The sequence below is a fragment of the Symphalangus syndactylus genome, chromosome 8, assembly GCF_028878055.3.
Source record: "Symphalangus syndactylus isolate Jambi chromosome 8, NHGRI_mSymSyn1-v2.1_pri, whole genome shotgun sequence".
NCBI lineage: Eukaryota > Metazoa > Chordata > Mammalia > Primates > Hylobatidae > Symphalangus > Symphalangus syndactylus.
In genome coordinates, this window is record NC_072430.2 from 95,936,073 (window position 1) to 95,952,597 (window position 16,525).

Sequence of the window (16,525 nt, forward strand, 5' to 3'; positions counted from 1 at the left end):
CCACATCCAGCTGGCTCTTACTTTATGCTGATTGCCTGTTTAATGGTAATGTCATAGACCCCCTTTCTCTCTCTAGCCATCATATCTATCTCAACCACTGTATGTCTCCATGAGATGGAGGCTTTGTTCTTTGTTGAATTCTAGCACCTTCTAAGATGATGTTTCACACATAGTTGGTGGTCAAAAACCATTTTTTTGAATAAATGAACACACATATGTTTCTGTAAACAGTCAAGTATGGTAATATTTCTAAGAAGAATGAAATAACTGCAACATCTTTTAAGTGCAAGTCAAATGTGAACCAGCTATACTGGAGGAAAAGGGAACTTACCCTGACAAGCAGTATTTTGAAAATTTCAAATGTCTAAAAAAGATTAAAGCTAAAGGGGATTTCATGGTTGGTATCAGACAGTTCAATTTGAAGCAAAGCTGTTGCTATTCAAACTCTCACCACTCCCAGCCACAAGAAAAAGCAGACAGTTGTGAAAGCTTGCAGGCTAGAAGGAAATTCTAATTTTTTGGAATGCCCTGAAGAAGGAGGTAGAGTTGTAGACTCTGACTACTTTACTGTAAGACTGATAACCCTGAAAAAATATAAAAAACACATAAAAGAGGGCACGAGCCAGATTAGAGGACCAAGTTGGAGCTGTGTTATCACAGGTCCTCAAGAAATCAGCAGGGCCAGAAATGAGGCAGGCTGCAGGCAATTACAGATTGTCATTAAAGTTAAAAACATGACCCACAGCACTGTTGCTGTATTGCTTTAGGCTACTAAAGCTCCATGCTGTCAGTTATGACACAAAGCATGGGAAAGGACAGTCAAAATTCTATGCTATTTCTGCATTTTTTTACAAAAGTAAAAATGTATACAATTCTATACAATTAAAATAAGTAAGCATAGACTGATTTTTAGAGAAAGACAGGAAACAGAGAAGAGGTAGTATATCTACTTGAAAAATCACATTTAAAGACTACTTCCTCATTGTTTGGGTTTGGGTAGTAATATAATCAGCAACAAGGATGATTTTGTCCAACTGGTTCTTCTTTGACAGTTTTCTAAGTCAAGAATTGCAGAAAATAGACAATGTCGGTATTGTGTCTGATGAGTTAAAAAATGAGTGAGGATTATAATCAAGTAAATAACACTTCAAGTAGGTGTTTAAAGTAGTGTGTGGAAAAAAATCACAACAATAGAAAGGCTTAGATGAAAGAAGATTGAATTCTGAATGAAGGCAGAAGGATTAAGTGAATGTCAAGAAGAACATCCCAGTATGGATCCATTTCTTGTACAACAATTGAACCCCTTACTTCACAATGTGGTAGAGCATAATTTAACTTAAGAGGGGTAAACGTGCTAAATGGAAATGATTTGGTAAAGAAGGAAGGATTTTTAATGTCAAGGACAAAGCGATTTGTAATTTGATTTTTAATCTGCAGACAGTAGGTAGTATCAAGTCATCAAATAGTGCAAAGAATAGGCCACTAATTGAAACAGAACGTGGAGACATTAATGAAATTGATTAGAAGTGACAAAGCAGCTGGATTTGTCAGCATTTCAGCAGATGGAATAGCTCTGATTGATGAAATAACAAGGCTCTGAAACAAAACTGAAAATTAAATGTACAGCCAGATAGTCCTGGCACCAAAAATGTACAATTGCATAAAATTTCAGGAACAAACTATAAAGAGATCTTGAGAAATGCTCCCAAATGGTTTATGGAATACAATTATTTATCACTTGGCTCAAATCTGCAACTTCAGATGACTGGCAGAAGTTTGAGAGTTGGTGTAGCAAAGTACTTGATGCCATTGCTTGGGTTAGATGGCAATATCACACGTAACAGGACTGCTTTAGAATGACTGTCACTTCATTCTAATTTTGCAACCACTACTCCATAGTCTTGGTTATATTACACGAATGCCACGTTTTCCGAATAAAGCACTAGGGACCCCATGAGACGCTAAAAGACTCCGTGAAAAGATTTTTTGGTCAAATAAATATGTTGTAAGTATGATTCACTCTTAGAGAGTCTCAACACACATTAGCATAGCAAAGGCAAAGTCTGTGGTAAAGTGGGAATTTCCTAAGCTCCCATGCCTACTTAAATGAATTTTTAAGAAGTATCTATAGTATTTCAGAAGGGCTATTGCTCTTTGGAGTGAAGTTTGGAAAATATTACCTTGGTAGCTCAAAAGCACTTATTGGCCAAGCACTTTACTAACTGCATTCTGGAAGAATGACTTCAGCCCTGAAAAGAATCCACCTTTCCATGAAACAGTTTGCATTACAGTTGAGACTTCAAATATGTTTGGATGTATTTGGAAAGATGTTGCCTTGCTCTTTCTGCTTATGTTTGTGCAGATCACAGACTCATTTCCTGTCGATGATCATAGACAGGCTGCAGTTCTGTTATGCTGAGAGTGTTTGTCTAGTGCCTAGTTTCTATTTCAGGTGGAAATTCTGGGTAAGGAAAATGACTCTAGTCACAAGTGCAAGTTGTGTGGTACACAGGAGCATCTCTTTAAGTTCTCTTTTAAAAAAACGAGACATCGGATTACATCGAATGTAATTTCTTTCTTCTCTTTACATTATTATTTTTAAAGTTAAAGCACTGGTCTGAAAGGAAGCTGGGAATATTTCCCTGTATTCATAGAATAAAACCAATTTTGAATTATTTTAATTTAGATAGTAACAACGTATGTGCCACAGGACATTTTTGGAGGGTGGGTCTCGAGGGATGAAATTAAGCAATGATTGTTTCAGACATATTTTTAAAATGTTGGGAATTCAGTGGGCACTGAAACAGTTCTCAAGAGAACCATTTCAGAATTTAAAGGAATGTTCTACAACTCAGTTAAAACCACTGCATTTTCTGTCTCCTTAACTCTCTGTGATCCATTTACACAAGGCAACCCTGAAAGTCATGTTTTTGTGAAATATTTAGCTAAGGGTACATCTTTTACAACTCTTTATTTGGGCATTTTAACCATGACTGTTTACAGACTTGTGACACAGTCTCGTAGAAGACCGCACTGTTTGGATTCCTAGGATCTCTGTATTCTGTCTGCGTCAGCCTGATTGCAGCATATCTTCTCCTATTTCATAGCAAACTCACTCACTGTCCTAGTTTTAGACATTTTATCTATAAGTGAACACTCTGTTTTTGAAGTGATTACTTCTGCTGTCCTGATTTTTCCCAAGGCTTTAATCTCAACAATTAAAGTTGAGATTGAGAGTAAAGCAATCAGAAGTATACTCTTAAGAAAGAATATCTCATGAATGGGATTTAGTTAATGAAATATTTTCTTTGGTTTTGATTTCCTTATAAAAGAGAGTTTTTCCTGTAATTCTTATAATTAGGGTAGATCTTATCTTTCCCATATGACTGGATATAGTTTATAGAATGTCAGCAGTATCTTTTATTGGTGGTTTTATTTATTGATGAAGTTTTGCTGGCAGAACCAGGAAGAATGCTTCACCTTGGGCTTAGTTGGACTAACTCATGGATGGCCATTTGGAGGGAATAAGAACACTGAAATTTTGGATACTTATACTACTTAAATTTGTGCTCATTTCAACTCTGTCTTCTGGGCAGGAGTGAGACAAGCACAGTTTGATCAAGTTGTTCATTTGTTTCATATTCCTTTTTCTTATAAGAGAGCAAGAAGGAAAGTGGAAGGGAGATGAAAGGCAGACATTTGAACACTAATTTACATGCATTTCCAAGATCTTTAAATTTCTAAAGCTGAGCTATGATTTACGTATAAATCAAAGTTCGAGACATTGCTTGGCTTTAAGAAGCACAGATTGTCATGGGCTAAAATGGCAAGAAAAGTGGACCCAATTTAGGATAGAATCTGGGTTATACTCTGGAGGGCAAGTCTTCACCAGGCTCTCCCCTGAGGCTTGGGGAACAGAATTGTAGCACACCATTGGTTACTGCCTCCAGAGACTGTGGGATCCTCATTGAGACTCCAGTAACTGTAGCATGTCATTGGTTACTGCCGCCAAGAAATGTTGGATGTCCGTTGCAGTGATCCTGTTGGGGACTGACCCTTTGGGGATGGTCAGTTGTTTTCATTTGTCTTGGGAAATTACACGCTCTGGATGGCTTAATAAATATTATAAAGATCACAATAGAATATATGTCTCTACAAATACAGTTTTCCAAAACCCAGAACTGAATGACTTTAGAGTTGTAGGGCATGTCAGGACAGAGTCAGTATCTGGTGTCCTGAGACTGCCTAAGCAGGGACATTTCTCTTGGTATGTGACAAGCTGTCACTAGAAAGCGAACCATTCTCCTTTATTGGTTTCTAAGAGTTTGGCCCTTTAGAGAGTTTCCTTATCTAATTGAGCTTTTGGTGACATATTTTATTCTCTCAACAACTTTCACAGGATGAAATATTATCTTAACTAGGTCAGCCAGACCTTCCATGAACTAACTCTTTCTTGCTGGATACTTTTATCTTAGGGAATGACTGGAATCCTGAAAGCTGATTCTGCTCTGCTGTGGAAAGAATGAGCACCTCATATATACCATCATCACATGCTGGCAGCGGGTTGCTAAAAATCATAGTTGTGTGCCATGTAAAAACTTGAGGCATGGTGAAGTAGAACCACCAGTTTTGGAGTATTTTGGAAAGACTGGTTCACTTGATTTCTATACAAGTCTTCTTCACTTTCTTTAACCATAGGGACTGCATATTTTCAGATTTGGAAGATCTTTAAATCAGCTTATATGATGAAGACTAACTGCCTGTTGGAAAATCCCTTCCCTCTTTCCTGAAGATGCACTTAAGGGTTTCTCCCCCATTCTCTTTTCTTTCAGCATTTCTTTGTTCATTATTTTTTCCCCATGCCAGCCACCTTAAATTCCTTTAGAATTAATTCTTTATAGAATTAGAATTCTTTTCTGGATTATGACAATGGGAGTAGAAAACAGTGTTATTCAGTGGACTTTTATCCAGAGAACAGGCAAGAGAGGAGACAGATTGGGTAGCAGGGAGAAGGATATGGAAGAATCACAGGCATCTAGCCTCAACCTGGAAGAAAGGCAGGGTAACAGACCATGTAGGATAGTCTGGGAGAGGAATCATAGTTGGGAAGAGGATGATGAGCTTAGTATTGGATGTGTTGCATTGGGATTGTCAGGGGTAAACTGAAATAGAGACACAAACAGCCTAATGTCAGAAGCTCAGGTTCACAAGGCAAAATTTGTGAGTGTATTAGTTTCCTACAGCTGCTGTAAAAAAAATGATCAAAAATGTAGTGGCTTGAAACAATACACATTATCCTCTTATAGCTTTGGAGATCAGAAATCGCAAATGAGTCTCACTGAAATTAAGTTGTCAGCTGGGCTGCATTCCTTCTGGAGCCTCCAGGGAAATAATTTGTCTCCGTGTCTTTTCCAGCTTCTCTATGCCACCTGAATTCCTTGGCTTGCAGCCCCTTCCTCCATCTTCAAAGCGAGTAGTTGAGTGTCTTCAAATATTTCTGATTGTTACTCTCCTGCCTCCTTCTTTCACTTATAAGGATTTTTGTGATTACATTGGTCCCACCAGGAAAATCTACACACCTGCAAAGTCCCTTTTGCCATGTAAGACAACTTATTCTCAGGTTCCAGGGGTTAGGACATACACACCTTTGTGGGGATGGGGAGCAGTATTCTGTCTACCACAGGAAGCATTTATATAGAGGTAATAATTAAATTTAACTTTTTATTATTCTCTATGCCCAAGAGAATGTGGGTAAAAAGAGAAGTCCAGAGTGCTAAAGAACAAGACTTTCTCATTGTGTTTTCCTATATCCTCTTCCTGTTTCTCTTTTCAGTATCAGTGTTAATTCTTGTCACCCACTGTATTTCCCTCCCCACTCTTTTAACTGCTCTCCAGTGTCTTATCAACAAAGGCTTCAACTCTGGTGCTAAAGTGAGTGATTTTATTTTTTTAAGTTAATTTTTACCTGCAGCCTTGCAAAGCACTAGAATTTTCTTTTAAATGCAAAAGGAGTCCTTATTCTTATTTTTCTAGTCTTAGTGTTATCTTTAGTCATATCTGCTTAGGTTGAATTTCATACAATAACATTGTAGTTGCACTACTGCTAAGTCATTCATATATAGTTCATCCTTTTCCTCCACTTAAATAATGAGAAACTAATTATGTTTTCAATAGTAGGACTAAATTGCTGTGCTATTGACCAAGTCTTGATTCATTTGAAATATGAGAAAGCTGATGCCCTTCACTGAAATAATTGGCTTAGACTCTGGGGAGTCTACCTGAATTTAACTGCTGAAAATGCTTATTGAGTGCTGGCTTCCCAGTGGGTCCTGTTCTCCGTGCTGCTACACACTTGATCTAAGAGGCGGTGTGCTGTAGGCTGAGATACCACTTAACCTGTGGCAGCAGGATGTGTGAGCTTCGGAGTCTGCATCCACTCATTTGACCATTGATTTTTTTCTTCAGTAAACATTGGAGTCCCTCTGATGTTCTAGGCATCATGTTAAACCTGAGGGAATAGAATATTGAATAGACCATAGTCCCTAGTAATCAAGATACTTCAGTGATTGGGGTGAGTGGAAGAGACCCACAAGGAAATAGGAAACCATATTATACCATGATAAGTGCAGCGCTGTGACAGAGGGTGGTATACCTAGAGTATCATGGGGACAGATACAGGAAGAATCCAATCCAGATGTGGGGAAGGCTTCCTATAGAAGGTGGGGAAGGCTTCCTATAGAAGGTAAAATCTAAGTTAGTCCTCCAAGGCCAGTAAGAGTTATTCAAGCAAATACAGAGATGTGGAGAGGGCATTATGATCCTTCCTGAGAGAAGTGCTTTCAGGTGGAAAAGAAGAGGCAAGATAGGAGGTTTGAAATTCTTACTCAGCTATTCTGGATATCCTTAAGAAATTACTTAAGCTGTCCAAGATTGAGTTCCTTCATTCTGTAAAACGAGCCTAATAATGTCTCAAGGAATTGTCAACGACATGGTGGAGCTGGGATTTAAAATATTGTCTAAGAATAATGTGTTTCTTTTTTTCTTTTTTTTTTCTTTATAAAACATTTGTTATATAGTAACACACCAGTGAGCCTTACTGTGTTAGTCCATTCTCATACTACTGTAAAGAACTGCCGGAGACTGAATAATTTATAAAAGACAGAGATTTAACTGACTCACAGTTCCGCATGGCTGGGAGGCCTCAGGAAACTTATAATCATGGCGGAAGGGGAAGCAAACACATCCTTCTCCACATGGTGGCAAGAAGGAGAATTGCCAAGCAAAGATGGAAAACCTCCTTATAAAATCATCAGATCTTATGAGACCTCACTCTCTAGCATGAGACCAGCAGTACGGGGGTAACCGCCTCCATGATTCAATTACCTCCCACTGGGTCCCTCCCACGACACATGGGGATTAAGGGAACTACAATTCAAGATGAGATTTGGATGTGGACACAGCAAAACCCTATCACTTATCACTTCACAAAAGAACTAAAACACAAAATAACAAAAACACAAAATAACAAAAATAAAATTCCAACCTGAATACATTCTAAACCTAGCATGAATCAGGGTTACCTGTTCTGATAGCATCAATGTAATTTAGATTATTAAATAATTAACTATAATTCTATTTTGCCAATCACAGTTGAAGGACTTTTATCCTTAGTCCAATATATATGTATACACACACACACACACACACACATATATATACACATATATGTGTATATATATATACATCTATATATATATATACACATATACATATCTACACATATGTATATATGTGTATATATACCTATATAGGTATATATGTGTATATAGGTATATACACATATATACCTATATAGGTATATACACATATATACCTATATAGGTATATACACATATATACATATTATATATGTATATATTATATACGTATATAGGTATATATATACATGTATACATATACACATATATATGTGTGTGTGTGCTAAATAAAGCCTGTTGATAAAGACTTATCATTTATTTTTCAAGACGTTTTGACAAATCAGATGAATACACACCCACATGGCTTAAAATAGACCAATCATGGGCCTAAAATATAGCATGTGTTTTCTTTGATTTTTGTAATGTATTTTCATAGGAAGTTTTCTTCCAGGGAAAGCGTGAGTTTATTAAACTGGAGGTTCTCTTTCTGTTGTTGGTAGCAGCTGGGGACAGTGGTCATGACTAAGAGGGAATAAGGAGCATTATTTTAAGTGAGGACAGTTTAATCATGCTGACTGATGAACGCATCCTGCAATTTAGAACAATTTGTCCTTTCTATGCAAGTCTGCATCATCATTTGCTGTTGCTCTTGTTATAAATATATTAAGGACATAAGGATCCTGGGAACTACTTATTTTGGGGGAGCAGTCTTATAAAAATTATTTATTGTTTGGCATCATGAATTCATAGAAAATTGAAAAGTGGACATGGCATAGTGAGTCATAGAGTGTCAATGACAAGGTTAAGAATAAGAGCTTTAATGTCAGAGAGACCTTGCTTTGAATTTAGGCCACACTAGATAGGCCTGAAAAATTATCATTACCTTCACGCCTCAGTTTTCTCATCTGGAAAATAGAGATATGAATAGTATTTTCCTCAAAGGGTACTTACAGAAATTAAATGAAATAATCCACTAGAAGTAATTATGTTTGATATAGTATTCCATGACAGATCAATACTATTAGATATCATTATCAAAGAATGTTTTTTGTTTTTTAAGAGATGAGCTCGTTTCATGATTGAATGGCCTTTTGAAAGTATAAGAGGAAGTAAAAAGAAATACCTATTAGGTATGTGGAAGTAATCTCTGTACTGAATGTAGAGTCAAGAGATAGGAGGGAATACATAACTCTAGAAATCTTTTCCAATGAGACCATCAAAGGAAAGCAGTAGTATATGGGCCAGAGTGGGAAAGAACATGAAACCTGAGATCTCAGGTGTGAATTTTTGTAGGCTGGCTTCGTACCATGCATACATAGGTCCTGCATAATTTGTATGAATAATTATAAGGGTAATGAGATGTCAGTAAAATGAGTCAAGAAAGGTTCAAGTTAAAGTGATATGATCTTGAAAGCAGGCCCCTAAAGATTTTTTTAAATTGTTGCCTTCTGAATATGATTTTATTCTAATAAGCTAATTAAATCTAAAAGTGTAAAAATGAGCCTGAACATAGACTTATGTTTGACTCTTGTCTTATTTTTAAAAAATAAGTGCAGTGCTTTCTATTCCTCCCTCTTAAGATATAATTCCCAGCTAGGACACTTCAGGATAGATTGGTCAGGCTACCTCCATTAGCACGACGATTCTTCCCATTGCAGGTGTGGGCCTGATCTATACACCTCTGAATTAATGGAGCCTCGCTCCAAGTCACATAGGCAACTTGCCAAGTGGACTTCTTCTCTCCCTCAGCTCTTCAGAGGGCACGGCTGAATGCCTGTGAGTAGGCATGCTTAATTAAGTAGGGGTCCTTACTTTTAATAATGTTCTATTTTTAATTCTGAAATATTCTTAATTCTAAGGACAAGTCCACTCTTAAAAGGACCTGGACTACAGGCTAAAAATGGTTTTTGGTGAATTTATTGGCCATTATTTAGGCTGAAAATAATCTGTTTTGTAAATCAGGAGAACTTGAACAATTACCCAGAGGTACCCTGAGCAAGTATCACATTGGGTCTGAACAGATTGCTGCTTTTTCTTTTTCTCCCCAGTGCTTCATATTACCTTTATGCCTCTAAGAGTGTGCTTAACTATAAAAGAGGCAATATAAACATGAATCTATGCGACAATATGCTGCATGACCCAGATCAAAGGCACTCTGGCTTTCCCTGAATAAAGGCTTCATGACAAGCCATTGCAAGAAATACTTCAGGGCTTTATAAGCCTAATTAGAATTTCATTAACTTAATCATAAATTACCACTGGCTCAGGTCGGCTTGTTACCTTTTCCCTCTCAGTTCAGATTTTGACCCATGGGTTTCCTGTCTAATGTGGCAGCTGCTGAGATTCTATGTGAAGGATAGGCTTGAAATGCACGCAGTAAAGGGGCTATCTTTCTCAGTCTGTTTGAAGTGCACCTGGAAATTGCAGGCTTAGCAGGAAGAGAAAAAGCTCAAATGCCCACAGATACTGCAGCTTGAAGTGGTAAATGGACTGCACTCTAAGGGAACATGGAGATATGCTGCCGCTGCACCAAGGCTGCTTTGGTCTTAGACAAATTCAGATCTCATTTAAAAAGACTTCATGTTCCTGATCTAAGTTTTAAGATTCACTTAGAATTTAAATCAGGCAACAGATAAAAATCAAAAGTTTGAAATGTCACACACAAACTTATCAGCTTATGGAAATGGAAGAATGCTGAGGAAGCTACAGCTGGACCGTTGTCCAGTAGCTGTGAGAGTTATGTGCTGCTCAAAGGCATGAATCCTGTATCACTTAAGACAATCTGCTGGCTTCTATAAGTTTGACAGTTCATGGCACATTGTAAATTCACCTGAATCTGATTAATGTGCGTGCAAACACTATAATGAGAAAAATTACTACAACTGTTAGTGGGAGATGCTATCTGAATGGGTGCCAAGATGTTGGCTGATTGTTGGTGCAATGCCAAGCTTTTTTTATATATATCTATGTATTCTTTCAAATCACAAAATTGCTTTCCCTGAGGGGCAATTTATAAATACCTGTGGAGTATTTTTTATTTAATGTAGATAGATCATTCTGCATTTTAAACTGTCACGGTTTTAATTGGCAATATGTGTGACATCTTGTTTGGTTTGATCTGGTTTTCTTTGCAGCCAAGGGCACAAGAGTTGACTGTCTCTGATAACAGTTATAAAAATGCCTTGATACTTATCTATACATTGCCTTAAAAAATACAATAGTATTTTTTAAGTTGTTGGGGCAAGTAACTGAAATTCTTTTTTTTTTTTTTTTTTTTTATTATACTTTAGGGTTTTAGGGTACATGTGCACAATGTGCAGGTTTGTTACATATGTATCCATGTGCCATGTTGATTTCCTGCACCCATTAATTCGTCATTTAGCATTAGGTGTATCTCCTAATGCTGTCCCTCCCCCCTCCCCCCACCCCACAACAGTCCCCGGAGCGTGATGTTCCCCTTCCTGTGTCCATGAGTTCTCATTGTTCAATTCCCACCTATGAGTGAGAACATGCGGTGTTTGGTTTTTTGTCCTTGCGATAGTTTACTGAGAATGATGGTTTCCAGTTTCATCCATCTCCCTACAAAGGACACGAACTCATCATTTTTTATGGCTGCATAGTATTCCATGGTGTATATGTGCCACATTTTCTTAATCCAGTCTATCGTTGTTGGACATTTGGGTTGGTTCCAACTCTTTGCTATTGTGAATAGTGCCGCAATAAACATACGTGTGCATGTGTCTTTATAGCAGCATGATTTATAGTCCTTTGGGTATATACCCAGTAATGGGATGGCTGGGTCAAATGGTATTTCTAGTTCGAGATCCCTGAGGAATCGCCACACTGACTTCCACAATGGTTGAACTAGTTTACAGTCCCACCAACAGTGTAAAAGTGTTCCTATTTCTCCACATCCTCTCCAGCACCTGTTGTTTCCTGATTTTTTAATGATGGCCATTCTAACTGGTGTGAGATGGTATCTCACTGTGGTTTTGATTTGCATTTCTCTGATGGCCAGTGATGAGGAGCATTTCTTCATGTGTTTTTTGGCTGCATAAATGTCTTCTTTTGAGAAGTGTCTGTTCATGTCCTCTGCCCACTTTTTGATGGGGTTGTTTGTTTTTTTCTTGTAAATTTGTTTGAGTTCATTGTAGATTCTGGATATTAGCCCTTTGTCAGATGAGTAGGTTGCAAAAATTTTCTCCCATTGTGTAGGTTGCCTGTTCACTCTGATGATAGTTTCTTTTGCTGTGCAGAAGCTCTTTAGTTTAATGAGATCCCATTTGTCGATTTTGGCTTTTGTTGCCATTGCTTTTGGTGTTTTAGACATGAAGTCCTTGCCCACGCCTATGTCCTGAATGGTATTGCCTAGGTTTTCTTGTAGGATTTTAATGGTTTTAGGTCTAACATATAAGTCTTTAATCCATCTTGAATTAATTTTGGTATAAGGTGTAAGGAAGGGATCCAGTTGCAGCTTTCTACATATGGCTAGCCAGTTTTCCCAGCACCATTTATTAAATAGGGAATCCTTTCCCCATTTCTTGTTTTTGTCAGGTTTGTCAAAGATCAGATAGTTGTAGCTATGCGGCATCATTTCTGAGGGCTCTGTTCTGTTCCATTGATCTATGTCTCTGTTGTGGTACCAGTACCATGCTGTTTTGGTTACTGTAGCCTTGTAGTATAGTTTAAAGTCAGGTAGCGTGATGCCTCCAGCTTTGTTCTTTTGGCTTAGGATTGACTTGGCGATGCGGGCTCTTTTTTGGTTCCATATGAACTTTAAAGTAGTTTTTTCCAATTCTGTGAAGAAAGTCATTGGTAGCTTGATGGGGATGGCATTGAATCTATAAATTACCTTGGGCAGTATGGCCATTTTCACGATATTGATTCTTCCAACCCATGAGCATGGAATGTTCTTCCATTTGTTTGTATACTCTTTTATTTCATTGAGCAGTGGTTTGTAGTTCTCCTTGAAGAGGTCCTTCACATCCCTGGTAAGTTGGATTCCTAGGTATTTTATTCTCTTTGAAGCAATTGTGAATGGGAGTTCACTCATGATTTGGCTCTCTGTTTGTCTGTGATTGGTGTACAAGAATGCTTGTGATTTTTGTACATTAATTTTGTATCCTGAGACTTTGCTGAAGTTGCTAATCAGCTTAAGGAGATTTTGGGCTGAGACAATGGGGTTTTCTAGATATACAATCATGTCATCTGCAAACAGGGACAATTTGACTTCCTCTTTTCCTAATTGAATACCCTTTATTTCCTTCTCCTGCCTGATTGCTCTGGCCAGAACTTCCAGCACTATGTTGAATAGTAGCGGTGAGAGAGGGCATCCCTGTCTTGTGCCAGTTTTCAGAGGGAATGCTTCCAGTTTTTGCCCATTCAGTATGATATTGGCTGTGGGTTTGTTGTAGATAGCTCTTATTATTTTGAGATACGTCCCATCAATACCTAATTTATTGAGAGTTTTTAGCATGAAGGGTTGTTGAATTTTGTCAAAGGCCTTTTCTGCATCTATTGAGATAATCATGTGGTTTTTGTCTTTGGTTCTATTTATATGCTGGATTACATTTATTGATTTGCGTATGTTGAACCAGCCTTGCATCCCAGGGATGAAGCCCACTTGATCATGGTGGATAAGCTTTTTGATGTGCTGCTGGATTCGGTTTGCCAGTATTTTATTGAGGATTTTTGCATCAATATTCATCAAGGATATTGGTCTGAAATTCTCTTTTTTGGTTATGTCTCTGCCAGGTTTTGGTATCAGGACGATGCTGGCTTCGTTAAATGTGTTAGGGAGGATTCCCTCTTTTTCTATCGATTGGAATAGTTTCAGAAGGAATGGTACCAGTTCCTCCTTGTACCTCTGGTAGAATTCAGCTGTGAATCCATCAGGTCCTGGACTCTTTTTGGTTGGTAAGCTATTGATTATTGCCACAATTTCAGAACCTGTTATTGGTCTATTCAGAGATTCAACTTCTTCCTGGTTTAGTCTTGGGAGGGTGTATTTGTCGAGGAATTTATCCATTTCTTCCAGATTTTCTAGTTTATTTGCATAGAGGTGTTTGTAGTATTCTCTGATGGTAGATTGTATTTCTGTGGGATCGGTGGTGATATCCCCTTTTTCGTTTTTTATTGCATCTATTTGATTCTTCTCTCTTTTCTTCTTTATTAGTCTTGCTAGCGGTCCATCAATTTTGTTGATCTTTTCAAAAAACCAGCTCCTAGATTCATTAATTTTTTGAAGGGTTTTTTGTGTCTCTATTTCCTTCAGTTCTGCTCTGATTTTAGTTATTTCTAGCCTTCTGCTAGCTTTTGAATGTGTTTGCTCTTGCTTTTCTAGTTCTTTTAATTGTGATGTTAGGGTGTCAATTTTGGATTTTTCCTGCTTTCTCTTATGGGCATTTAGTGCTATAAATTTCCCTCTACACACTGCTTTGAACGTGTCCCAGAGATTCTGGTATGTTGTGTCTTTGTTCTCGTTGGTTTCAAAGAACATCTTTATTTCTGCCTTCATTTCATTATGTACCCAATAGTCATTCAGGAGCAGGTTGTTCAGTTTCCATGTAGTTGAGCGGTTTTGACTGAGTTTCTTAATCCTGAGTTCTAGTTTGATTGCACTGTGGTCTGAGAGACAGTTTGTTATAATCTCTGTTCTTTTACATTTGCTGAGAAGAGCTTTACTTCCAACTATGTGGTCAATTTTGGAATAGGTGTGGTGTGGTGCTGAAAAAAATGTATATTCTGTTGATTTGGGGTGGAGAGTTCTGTAGATGTCTATTAGGTCCACTTTATGTAGAGCTGAGTTCAATTCCTGGATATCCTTGTTAACTTTCTGTCTCGTTGATCTGTCTAATGCTGACAGTGGGGTGTTAAAATCTCCCATTATTATTGTGTGGGAGTTTAAGTCCCTTTGTAGGTCACTGAGGACTTGCTTTATGAATCTGGGTGCTCCTGTGTTGGGTGCATATATATTTAGGATAGTTAGCTCTTCTTGTTGAATTGATCCCTTTACCATTATGTAATGGCCTTCTTTGTCTCTTTTGATCTTTGTTGGTTTAAAGTCTATTTTATCAGAGACTAGGATTGCAACCCCTGCCTTTTTTTGTTTTCCAGTTGCTTGATAGATCTTCCTCCATCCCTTTATTTTGAGTCTATGTGTGTCTCTGCACGTGAGATGGGTTTCCTGAATACAGCACACTGATGGGTCCTGACTCCTTATCCAGTTTGCCAGTCTGTGTCTTTTGATTGGAGCATTTAGCCCATTTACATTTAACGTTAATATTGTTATGTGTGAATCTGATCCTGTCATTATGATGTTAGTTGGTTATTTTGCTCGTTAGTTGCTATAGTTTCTTCCTAGCCTCGATGGTCTTTACAATTTGGCATGTTTTTGCAGTGGCTGGTACCGGTTGTTCCTTTCCATGTTTAGTGCTTCCTTCAGGAGCTCTTTTAGGGCAGGCCTGGTGGTGACAAAATCACTCAGCGTTTGCTTGTCTGTAAAGTATTTTATTTCTCCTTCACTTATGAAGCTTAGTTTGGCGGGATAGGAAATTCTGGGTTGAAAATTCTTTTCTTTAAGAATGTTGAATATCGGCCCCCACTCTCTTCTGGCTTGTAGAGTTTCTGCTGAGAGATCAGCTGTTAGTCTGATGGGCTTCCCTTTGTGGGTAACCCGACCTTTCTCTCTGGCTGCCCTTAACATTTTTTCCTTCATTTCAACTTTGGTGAATCTGACAATTATGTGTCTTGGAGTTGCCCTTCTCGAGGAGTATCTTTGTGGCGTTCTCTGTATTTCCTGAATCTGAATGCTGGCCTGCCTTGCTAGATTGGGGAAGTTCTCCTGGATAATATCTTGCAGAGTGTTTTCCAACTTGGTTCCATTCTCCCCATCATTTTCAGGTACACCAATCAGACGTAGGTTTGGTCTTTTCACATAGTCCCAAATTTCTTGGAGGCTTTGTTCATTTCTTTTTATTCTTTTTTCTCTAAACTTCCCTTCTCTCTTCATTTCATTCATTTCATCTTCTATCAGCGATACCCTTTCTTCCAGTTGATCGCATCTGCTACTGAGGCTTCTGCATTCTTCGCGTAGTTCTCGAAACTTGGCTTTCAGCTCCATCATCTCCTTTAAGCCCTTCTCTCCATTGGTTATTCTAGTTATCCATTCTTCTAATTTTTTTTCAAAGTTTTTAACTTCTTTGCTATTGTTTTGAATTTCCTCTCGTAGCTCAGAGTAGTTTGATCGTCTGAAGCCTTCTTCTCTCAACTCATCAAAGTCATCCTCCATCCAGCTTTGTTCCGTTGCTGGTGAGGAACTGCGTTCCTTTGGAGGAGGAGAGGTGCTCTGTTTTTTAGAGTTTCCAGTTTTTTTGGTCTGTTTTTTCCCCATCTTTGTGGTTTTGTCTACTTTTTGTCTTCGATGATGGTGATGTACAGATGGGTTTTTGGTGTGGATGTCCTTTCTGTTTGTTAATTTTCCTTCTACCAGACAAGACCCTCAGCTGCAGGTCTGTTGGAGTTTACTAGAGGTCCACTCCAGACCCTGTTTGGCTGGGTGTCAGCAGAGGTGGCTGCAGAGCAGCAGATTTTCGTGAGACCACAAATTCAGCTGTCTGATAGTTCCTCTGAAAGTTTTGTCTCAGAGGAGTACCCGGTTGAATGAGGTGTCAGTCTGTCCCACTGGGGGGGTGCCTCCCAGTTAGGCTGCTCAGGGGTGAGGGACCCACTTTAGGAGGCAGTCTGTCCGTTCTCAGATCACCAGCTGCGTGCTGGGAGAACCACTACTCTCTTCAAAGCTGTCAGTCAGACAGGGACATTTAAGGCTG

General features: G+C 38.4%; 1 long non-coding RNA gene across 2 annotated transcripts in view; it reads left to right on the top strand.

Annotated features, from left to right (window-relative positions):
• Window positions 1–16,525, top strand: part of LOC134737468 (uncharacterized) — a 47,217-nt gene that overhangs the window by 2,419 nt on the left and 28,273 nt on the right. Inside the window, exon 1 of one of the 2 annotated variants that reach the window (XR_010122400.1) lies at window positions 5,509–5,600. The exons of the other annotated variant lie outside the window; for it this stretch is intronic. This is a non-coding gene — a long non-coding RNA (uncharacterized lncRNA). Of the gene's footprint in view, window positions 1–5,508; window positions 5,601–16,525 lie in introns of those variants that run through there. 2 annotated transcript variants of the gene reach the window in all.